This window comes from Callithrix jacchus, chromosome 10, assembly GCF_049354715.1.
Source record: "Callithrix jacchus isolate 240 chromosome 10, calJac240_pri, whole genome shotgun sequence".
Classification (NCBI taxonomy): Eukaryota; Metazoa; Chordata; class Mammalia; order Primates; family Cebidae; genus Callithrix; species Callithrix jacchus.
The window spans coordinates 35435795-35446265 of record NC_133511.1 but is presented as its reverse complement, the minus strand read 5'-3'; the positions used below and the strand labels follow the sequence as shown (position 1 = coordinate 35446265).

The window sequence follows — 10471 nt, the reverse complement described above, 5'->3', positions numbered from 1 at the left end:
TTGGGGAGTTCATTTTAGTTTTCTTAATTGTGTATTATTTAAGGAGTACAACATGATGTTTTCATATAATGATTTACAATTAAGTGGTTCTTATATTCAAGCAAATCAACATATTCATTTCCCTATATAGTTACACTTTAAATACAAGTATTTCTTTTTTTTTTTTTAATTTTTTATTGGATTATAGGTTTTGGGGTACATGAGCAGAGCATGCAAGACAGTTGCGTAGGTACACACATGGCAGTGTGCTTTGCTTTTCTTCTCCCCTTCACCCACATTTGGCATTTCTCCCCAGGCTATCTCTCCCCACCTCCCCCTCCCACTGGCCCTCCCCTTTTCCCCCCAATAGACCCCACTGTTTAGTAGTCCCCTTTCTGTGTCCATGTGTTCTCATTTTTCATTACCCACCTATGAGTGAGAATATGCGGTGTTTCATTTTCTGTTCTTGTGTCAGTTTGCTGAGGATGATGTTTTCCAGATTCATCCATGTCCCTACAAACGACACAAACTCATCATTTCTGATTGCTGCATAATATTCCATGGTGTATATGTGCCACATTTTTCCAATCCAGTCTATTATCAATGGGCATTTGGGTTGATTCCAGGTCTTTGCTATTGTAAACAGTGCTGCAATGAACATTTGTGTACATGTGTCCTTATAGTAGAACGATTTATAGTCTTTTGGATATATACCCAGTAATGGGATTGCTGGGTCCAGATGGATTAAAGACTTAAACATAAGACCTGGCACCATAAAAACCCTAGAAGGAAATCTAGGCAAAACCATCCAGGACATAGGAGTAGGCAAGGACTTCATGAACAAAACACTTAAAGCATTGGCAACAAAAGCCAAAATAGATAAATGGGACCTAATGAAACTCCACAGCTTCTGCACGGCAAAAGAAACAGTCACTAGAGTGGATCGGCAACCAACAGAATGGGAAAAAATTGTTGCAGTCTACCCATCTGACAAAGGGCTGATATCCAGAATTTACAAAGAACTCAAACAGATTTACAGGAAAAAAACAAGCCCATTCAAAAGTGGGCAAAGGATATGAACAGATACTTTACGAAAGAAGACATATATGAGGCCAACAATCATATGAAAAAATGTTCATCGTCACTGGTCATCAGAGAGATGCAAATCAAAACCACATTGAGATACCATCTCACGCCAGTTAGAATGGCGATCATTAAATACAAGTATTTCTAATGGAATCTTCAGACCCTTACAAGTAAAGTCATTTTAGAAGGCAGCAAGTGTTACCTGCTGAGCCACACATCACTGATAGTTATTTCTCTTTCCTCTCTACTGTGTTTGAATTGCTTGTTCAGTAGAAATCACCTTAGAAGCACATGCACTCTTTAGAACAATTTGAAAATTATAATTGTTTACAACAGGTATGTGTTAAGGATAGGCGGCCCTAGAAAACCCCCTCCATGCAGCAGCTGACAGCCCCTTCTGATTGCACTGTAGCTACATTTCTAAACTCTTATCTAGGCACCACAGCAAGACTTCCAGACATGCTATGACTGAGCAAAGCCTGATTACAGCCAGCTGGGCAGCATAGGAGAGGTCATGGGAAACAAACTTTTGTTATACTTACTTGTAAATTTCTGTTTTACACATACCTGTAAAATCCTTTTTTTAAACTGTTGCCATGAAAGTCACAGGATGACATATTGTAAGTCTGTCACAGGCCAACAAACTATCTTTGTGCTTGTTACAAGCTGATAAATTATCTCAGTCCTGAAACTTCACTTATGCCTCTCTCACCCATATAAACCCATAGTTTTGTAAGCTCAGGGCTGCCTCCTCTGATTGTTATGGAGTAACCTTGCAGGTTAATAAAACTTGCTTACCTAACTTTGGGTCTATTCATTCTTTCTCTCTACTGACTTTACATTTTGGTGCCAAAACACAGGAAGGGGTAGGCTCTGGCTGGACATCCTTAAGGGACTCTCTCTTTCTCTCTTCCTCCCTCTCCTATCACCTCTCTTCCAGCCAACACACTGACAATGAATTTACGGTTAAGTCCTCAAAAGCAATTGCAAGAAAAATAAAAATTGACAGGTATGATTTAATTAAAGAGCTTCTGCATAACCTGAGAAACTATCAAGGTATTGAACAGACAGCCTACAGAATGGAAGAAAATATTCACAAACTATACATACAGCCAAGGCCTATTATCCAGAATTCATATGGGACCTAGACAAATCAACAAGCAAAAAGTAAATAACCCCGTTAAAAAATGGGCAAAGGAAATGAACAGACACTTTTCAAAAGAACACATATTTGGCCACCAAACATGTTAATAAATCCATACTATCACTAATCATCAGAGAAATGGAAAAGAAACATCAATGAGATACCATCTCACACCAGTTAGAAGGACTTCTGTTAAAACGTAAAAGCAAAGCAATTGTTGGGGAGGCTGTGGAGAAGAGGAACACTTACACACCATTGGTGGCAATGTAAATTCATTCAGCTGCTGTGGAGTGCAGTTTTGAAATTAAGGACTAAGAGTGACCATTGGATGCAGCAAGCCCATTACTATACTAGGTGTATACCTAAAGGCAAATAAATCATTGTAACAGGCCGGGCGTGGTGCCTCACACCTGTAATCCAAGCACTTTGGAGGCCAGTGCGGGCAGATCACCTGAGGTTGGGAGTTCAAGACAAGCCTGACCAGCATGGTGAAACCCTGTCTTTAAAAAAAAAAAAAATTCATTGTAACAAAAAGATGTGTGCACATGTATGTTCATTACAGCACTATTCACAATAGCAAAGACATGGAGTCAACCCAGGTACATCCAAGGTAGATTGAAAATCCAAGATAGATTGGAAAATGCCATGGACCGTGGAAAACTAAGCTGCTGTAAAAACGACAAAATCACGTCCTTTGCTGCAACATGGATATGGCTGCAATCCATTGTGCTAAGCAAACTAACACAGAAACAGAAAACCAAATATCTCTTGTTCTCACTCATGTGGGAGCTACACATCGGATGCACATTGTCATAAATATGGGCATAGTAGACACTGGAAAATAAGAACAGGGAGGGACAGAGTGGGGCAGGGTTGAAAAACTCCTTATTGGGTCCTATGATGACCAGCTAGGCAATGACTTTAAACCTCAGCATCCCTCAGTGTATCTTTGGAAAAAACCTACACAGGTATCACCTTAATTTAGAATGCAAACCAGAAAAAAAAAAGTTTACTGCAAGTGGAGAATAGAACTTTCCTTTTAAGGAGAACTTTACTGAAGTAAAAAATAGATGAAACTTTAATGAAGGGCAAAGTTTTGCTAAGAATTTCAAAACAATGCACTTATTGCAAATTTAATTGTTTAACCTTAGTACTAATAAAACACCTTTCTAAAGTTATATAATGCAATAGACCAATATTAATTGTATTTTTACCAGATTAATCTAGACAGCATTACACAGATACATATTCGTCTAAATTTAAAATACGTAGAAATTGTATTTTATGTGATTATTTTTCTATTTAAACAACTTCAAGTTATGTGTAGTTACTAAAAATACTAAAAGCTGCATTTTGTAAGTGATGCATTATTCTCATGATAATGTCTCATTTAAATTAAGCATTTTTAACTTATTTTAGATGGAGTTGGACTGTGTAGATGAAATAATTAGAGAAACAAGGAAAAATATGTTGTCAAAATTTATTAATTAAATTGAGGTTTATTTTAGAAATAAACCATAAATAGCAGATAGCATTTCTTTTCATTGTTGGGTTAGTAGATTCTACTACTTTTTTCTTACATCGAATGTGTGTATTTTTTCTTACACACATCTAATGAAAGATGTGAAAACAAAAGCTTTCACAATAAAGAGTGTACTTATGCACCATTAATTCATCAAGTTCCATAGCGTAAAACATTCCCAAGAAGTCATCAAGTTCTCAGGGTTTTGGTAGAGATTGAAGGCCAGCAGACCTCAGACTCATTTAAAATACTTAGCTAAGCAATAACTGATCATAAGCAGTCACTTCACAGGTGACATTTTAAATAATCTGTCATTTACTTTGTCATTGGTTTGCTTTTGTTTCAGAAAACGTTCCAAATTTTTCCTTATGGAATAAAAACACCCAGGTCAATGTGATTCTTGTCCAGTTATTCAGCCTTGTCTCTCACCACTTACCACACTCTGCCCTTTGCTCTAGCCCCATAGTGGGCAGAGTGGAACTCTGCGGGGCTCTTCCTCACCTCAGGGTCTTTGTCTTGGCCTCTTCCCTCTATCTGGCAAGCTTTTCCTTGTCCTTCAGGTCTCAATCTGTATATCTCCTCCACCAGAAAGCCTACAATACTGACACAAAACTGAGATATAGATGTCTCTTCTGTGTGTTCCAATTGTGCCCTGTTATATTCCTGTCAGAGTGTCTATAACTCTATATGGACATTGGCTGCTTCTCTGTTTTTTTTAGGTTATAGCATATTTGTTATGTTTGATTGTTGAGAGGTAGACCATACCATATTCATCTTGTAATTCCAGTACTGGTTCTAGTATCTTAAAATATGGCTGTTGAGTATATGAATGAAGAATGGAAAAAGCTCTGATATTTAACCACAATTATAATTAATGCCTGGTGTAAATAGAAGCACATTCTATTTAATATTAATTTTGTATTGTAATGGTACATACATAATTCTCATTCTTATTAACTCTGATAAAGTTCTCAACTTTTTAGTTTTTAAACTCACTGTTAGTTAACAGAAATGTTTTATGTAAAGAACATAATTCTTTTTCTTTTCAGCTGTTTCTGTGTTGGACATTTGCTCCCATCTACCTTCTTCTCTAGGGTCCACTGATGAGCCACATCTAATGAAGAGAATATCTAAACCAAAAAGTTTAAGGAAAAAGTTTATGATTTAAAAGATTATCAAACTTTATTACTGGGCTATTTACACGATGTTTTAATTGTTTCTCTTAAAATATATAACATCACAGTCTTTACTAAAGTAGAATATTTTTGTATCATATGTATGATGAAAATTTATTTGGTCTTTTAAATGATGTTATTTAGACTCTTTAATTTTTAAGTGGCTCTTGTAAAGGAAAACTAGTGTTACTGAATTTACATATCAAATTGCCCAAGTGTCAGCTGTTTAAACAGCCAAACAAGCAAATCATCATTGGTAGTTTAGTAGAGATCATTGATGGCTTATCTGCAATTTGCATGTTATTGTTATTAGTGTATGCAGTAGGAGACTTAAGGAGTAGCTACCCATTTTTCATGTGTATATTACTATTTCCTTTATTTAATTTAATCAATTTATTTATTTATGAGGTAGAGTTTTGCTCCTCATCCACGCTGGAGAACAATGATGCGGTCTCAGCTCACTGCAACCTCTGCCTCCTGGGTTCAGGTGTTCTCCTGCCTCAGCTTTCTAAGTAGCTGGGATTGCAGTTGCCTGCCACCACACCCAGCTAATTTTTGATAGAGATGGGGTTTCAGCATGTTGGTCCAGCTGGTCTTGAACTCCTGACCTCAGGTGATCTACCTGCCTTGGCCTGGCAAAGTGCTGGGATTACAGGTGTGAGCCACTGCATCTGACCACTAATGTTACTATTTCCTTTTTGCAGTTCAGCAGTTATTTTGTGAGAAGATACGTTGAGGCTTTGTAACTATCTTGTTACCCCTCAAAACCTACTAGATTTAGCATTTCATTGGTGATTTGTGTTTGAACAATTATTACTATGATGGTTGCCAAAAGATTACTTTCTGATTCTCTTTTTTGTTCCACATGGAAAAATAAAACCAATAAATAAGGGAGAAGGAAAAGCTCATGATTTTGGTGCTCAGATGCCCCAAGATTAGGCCAGTGGTAGACATTTCAAGCTGACTTTATGTCTTTTTAATTTGGCCCTTTTACTCTGTGAGTACTTTTTTACTTTCTGGCACATGATGTTACATGCTAATCTTGTATTTTCTCTCCCCCAGCCCTGGAGTGAGTAATTTTTCTTAGAAGCAGAGGTGGAGCCACCAAGGAATCGCAAGACAAGCCCTCCCAGCACACATTCACTGGTCTCCAACAGAAAGAACCACTGCCGCATGCACTGAGGTACCAAGAAACTAGCAAAAGGCCTTCTGTCTGTCTGGGAACAGTCTTCATGTGGTCTCTGGCTCAGCCTCAAACGTTCTGGATTAGTCTCTCTGCAGCCTCTGTGCTGTGTCTCTAGATTGGGGCTCTGCTGGAAGGGCTCTGGGAGACCCAGCAGCACAGGGTGTCTCCTCTGCCAAATGTTCCTCCCTTCCTCCCACTCTGACACTCAGGAATAGGCTAGATGGCATGTCCAGGCAGTGCCAGGCCACCTCAGTGTCTCCTTTGAGATGGACCCAGAGTGTGAAGCTGGCCACCTGGAGCCTGAGGCTGAGTATCCCTCCCTGTGTCTTGGAGGAGAAGTCTTGTCCCAAGAAAACTCCCAGGGCCTGACCTTTGGGCATACATGCAGGGCGGGAAGGTCTGTGGACTGAGGGGCTATTAGAATGAGACTTCCAGCACCGCTGCTCAGGGGCCTGGTCAGTGGACCATGGTTAGCGATGACCTGGTTCATGGAACCTGGCCAGTGGACCATGGTTAGCGATGACCTGGTTCATGGTACCTGGCCAGTTGGAACCTGATCAGCAGGGACCTGCTCACTGGCGGCCTCCTCAGTGAAGGCCTCATCAGGGGGACCTGGAGACCTAGTCATTGGAAGCCTGAGCAGTGGGGACCTGGTCAATGGTGGCCTTATTAGTGAAGCTTGATTGGGTGGAATATAAACAATGAAAAGCTTGAGTGGGTGGAACATAAACGATGTTTGGTGGGGTGTATACAGTATACTTGGGGCCTGGCCAGTGTGGAAACTTAATGGCCTGGGGCCTGGTCAGCTGGGAACAGAGTCATGGAGGATTGTTCAGTGGGGATGGGGTGGGTGGCAACATGGTAAATTGTGGTCTTATCAGTGGGGGGCCTGGCCAGTGGGATATTTATTAATCAGTGAGGTTTTGTCTGTGGAGCCTCTTAAGTGGGAGCCTACTTAACCAGGGTCAGTGGGCACTTGATGAATAGGACCTGGTCAGTAGAAATCCGGCCAGCTGGCCGCTTGGGCAAGGAGTTTGTCTGTGGAGTCTTTTTGCCTCCCATCTGTAGGGAAGGTGAGTCAGGGAACTCTGGAGGGTGGCAGGGAAGAGGACGTAGGAAGATGTGGTGAATCCAGCATTGCTGGGCATATCTAGGGCTTTACAATCTGGGTTTCACCTAGAGAGGGTGACAGCCCTCTCTGCCTTGCCTGGTGCCCTTTCTCTGTCTGCATCCCTTGGACCATTCTGGGTGCGGAAGGCAGAGATTTGGGAGCACCTGTGGAGGCTCAAATGCTGACCCTGGGCCCTGGTGGTAGCAGTGAGGACACAGGTGTACCCATGTGTGGAGGAGCTAGACCTGGTCAGAGAGGAACAAACACATGCATACACAAACACACTGCATGCACACATGTCAGTTCACGGGTAGAGGACACTGACTCTGGGCCCTGTTGACCCAAGCAGGTTCCTGTTGTGATGGGTTGTGTCACACATGATGTCATCCTTGCTGAGCCCTCCATTGTCTGTGTTGTGAAGCAGTTAGAGACGTACAACAGTGTCTGTCAGTGGCTCTGCCTGCAGGACTGTTTTCTTCATGAGAGGTACGTCTCAGCATGGCTGACTGATCAGACTCAAGTTAGTGGAACCTGCTATCTTGTCCTCCTCCTGGCTTGGGAACTGTTGCTACAGATGGGTGGTTTTGGCCTCTGGGCAGCTTCTGAGGGTAGTCCCTGAGCACTCACCAGGTGCCTGTTCTGGCTGACAGTCATTCATTCTCACAGCAATTTCCTTCTGCATCTCCTCAGATCATCCCCAGAACTGCCCATGACAACTCCATCAGGGCTCTGACACCAGGCTTAGTCCAACTCCATGGTAATCAAGATGAAGGTCCAGAGTCAAACCCCCAGCATGGTGCCTGCATCTGACCACCCTTGGTGGGTAGTGACCAGCTCAACATGGAAGAAGCCAGGGAAGCATGCAGCCAGCTGCCCTGCAGCCCCAGGGGCTCCTAGGCCTTGGGAAGTCATTCTCAAAGAAGAAACTGGCCACTTAGAGGTCCCGGAATGGAAGCGTGAACATAGCATCCCTACAACCCTGGTAGCCAGCAGCAGGCCATACATCTTCCCACCCAACCTGTAGGACAGAAGTTCCCTCCTAGGGCACAAGTTCTGTACCTTAAGGGTGCTGGCCCAGTTGGGCTTCATACTGAGCCCGGGGAAAGGAGGGGAACCATTGCAAGCCCACCAAGCAGCAGCCAGGATTACCACACATGGGATTCAGCCTTCTGCGGCCCTGGCCAAACTTTTTGCCCCAAGAGAACAAGCTCACTCAAAGTGGTGTGTCAGTACTGAGGGCCTGTGCATGCCAGGCAAGGTGCAGCTGGCTCAAAGAGCAATCATCCACCTCTGCAAGGGTATGCCAGGAGCAAGTGGGCCAGCCACCAACCTCACCCACTCAAGGAGGCAGGGATGGTTAGGTTCCCACAGCCTGAGTGGCTGCCACCTGACAGCTTATGGAGTGGAGACCTGCGAAAAAGCACATGGTACTCGGCTCTACCTTTAGGGCAGAATAACTTGTTTACCCTGACTGGCAGCAAGTGAGGTTGGTGGCTGGTCCACTGGTTCCTGGCACATGCTTGCAGAGGTGACTGGTTGCTCTTTGACCCAGCTTGGCCTTGCCCAGCATGCACAGACCTTAGTACAACAATTGCCACAAATGGAGTCACATTGAGGAAATGAGCAGCAAGGTCGGGAGCAGGGTATGTGCTGCCTTTGCGGTTCCAGTCCATGCATCAGGGCTCGTATGGGACTGAGGGCCTTTTGGGTGCCAAGAGGCAGATCACAGGCCATCTTGAGGAGGACTTTATGTTTAAGTGCAGAAAGGACACAATCTGGTGAATGAACCACGTGGCAAGTTTCTACATGAGGGCACAGTGCCACATCTTCTGCCACTTTATGATGTGTCTTATTAGCACTGAAGAGACAGCCTGGAGACAGGACAAGAGGAGGGCTGACAAGGATGAGATGGTGAGTTCCAGCTTCTTTCTGACCCTGAGCTCACCCCCAGGTAGTGGTTCTCATCCTTTAGGAGTAGGAGAGCAAGACTGATGGCTTTGAGTGCTTCACCAAGAAGGTGGACAACAGGGCACTCAGCTCAACTTCATAGCCAGTGAGTTGGTGACAGGCTTTAAGATGGTGGTGACAGGCTTTAAGAAGAAGGATCAGAAGGTGGCCAGTTATTCTTCAGCCTCAGCCAGCTCTTGGAGCTGGAACGGGCTCCCACTTCACCAGAGATGCCTGCAACACTGTCGGAGAGCTCTTTGCCAATCAGCTGAGGCAGAACCTGGACCCACTCATGGACATGTTAGTGCTGCTCAGGGCCACCAGACCAACATCCTGGACATCATCCACACACACAGGGAAGCTCTTTCCAGTGACACGGTGAGCAGGCAACATGTGGCGGAAAGGATGACATCAGGATCACAGGAATAGGATTTCTTTGGCCACTTTGATTGAAATTCAACACTTCCATCCAATTTGAGTGAGAGACTTAAAATCACAGATGCAGCATTTCTTGCAACAAGAGATACTATTTTTTAAAATGTCACCTAGGAATTGATAGTGTTGAATGACTAGATACTTGATTGTGGACTTTTTCTAGTTTAAGGACACCTTCTACAGCAGAATAATAACACCATCAGAGAGCTAGTGCCAGCTATCAGGGGTAGTACAGTGATGGCTTTGTGCTCAGCTGGAACCAAGCTGAATATAGAATTGTGTAGGAAACAGTTCATATGGTGATAGAATAGAAACAGTACCAAACGAACTAAATCATCCTACGAATGCCTACACGACCATTCGTATTGGAATAATAGTAATATTGGAATATTGGAAGAATAGTAATAGCATTTATTTTATTGCTTTTTGAAGTATAAATAGTTTAGTGTATGTGCTGTAGACCTCAAACCCTGTAAATAGTCTCGAAGCAGCTGGCTGGATAAAGCCTGCTGTGGATGTCTTTATACGGACACAAGAACAGAAAATGAAACACCGCATATTCTCACTCATAGGCGGGTGATGAAAAATGAGAACACATGGACACAGAAAGGGGAGTACTAAACACTGGGGTCTATTGGGGGGAAAAGGGGAGGGCCAGTGGGAGGGGGAGGTGGGGAGGGATAGCCTGGGGAGAAATGCCAAATGTGGGTGAAGGGGAGAAGGAAAGAAAAGCACACTGCCATGTGTGTTCCTACGCAACTGTCTTACATGCTCTGCTCATGTACCCCAAAACCTAAAATCCAATTAAAAAAAAAAAAAAGATTAATGCTACGATTCAAATATGTCCCCACCAAATCTCGTTACGGTCGTGGCCACCAGGGGGCAG

The 10471-nt window shown here is 43.1% G+C and overlaps 1 long non-coding RNA gene across 1 annotated transcript; it reads left to right on the top strand.

Annotated features, from left to right (window-relative positions):
- Positions 1 to 605: 605 nt before the first annotated feature.
- LOC118145746 (uncharacterized) lies at positions 606 to 10208 on the top strand. The gene is made up of 3 exons (XR_004731123.3): positions 606 to 6089; positions 7553 to 7689; positions 7894 to 10208. It is a non-coding gene; the product is annotated as an uncharacterized LOC118145746 (long non-coding RNA).
- The last annotated feature ends 263 nt before the right edge of the window (positions 10209 to 10471 follow it).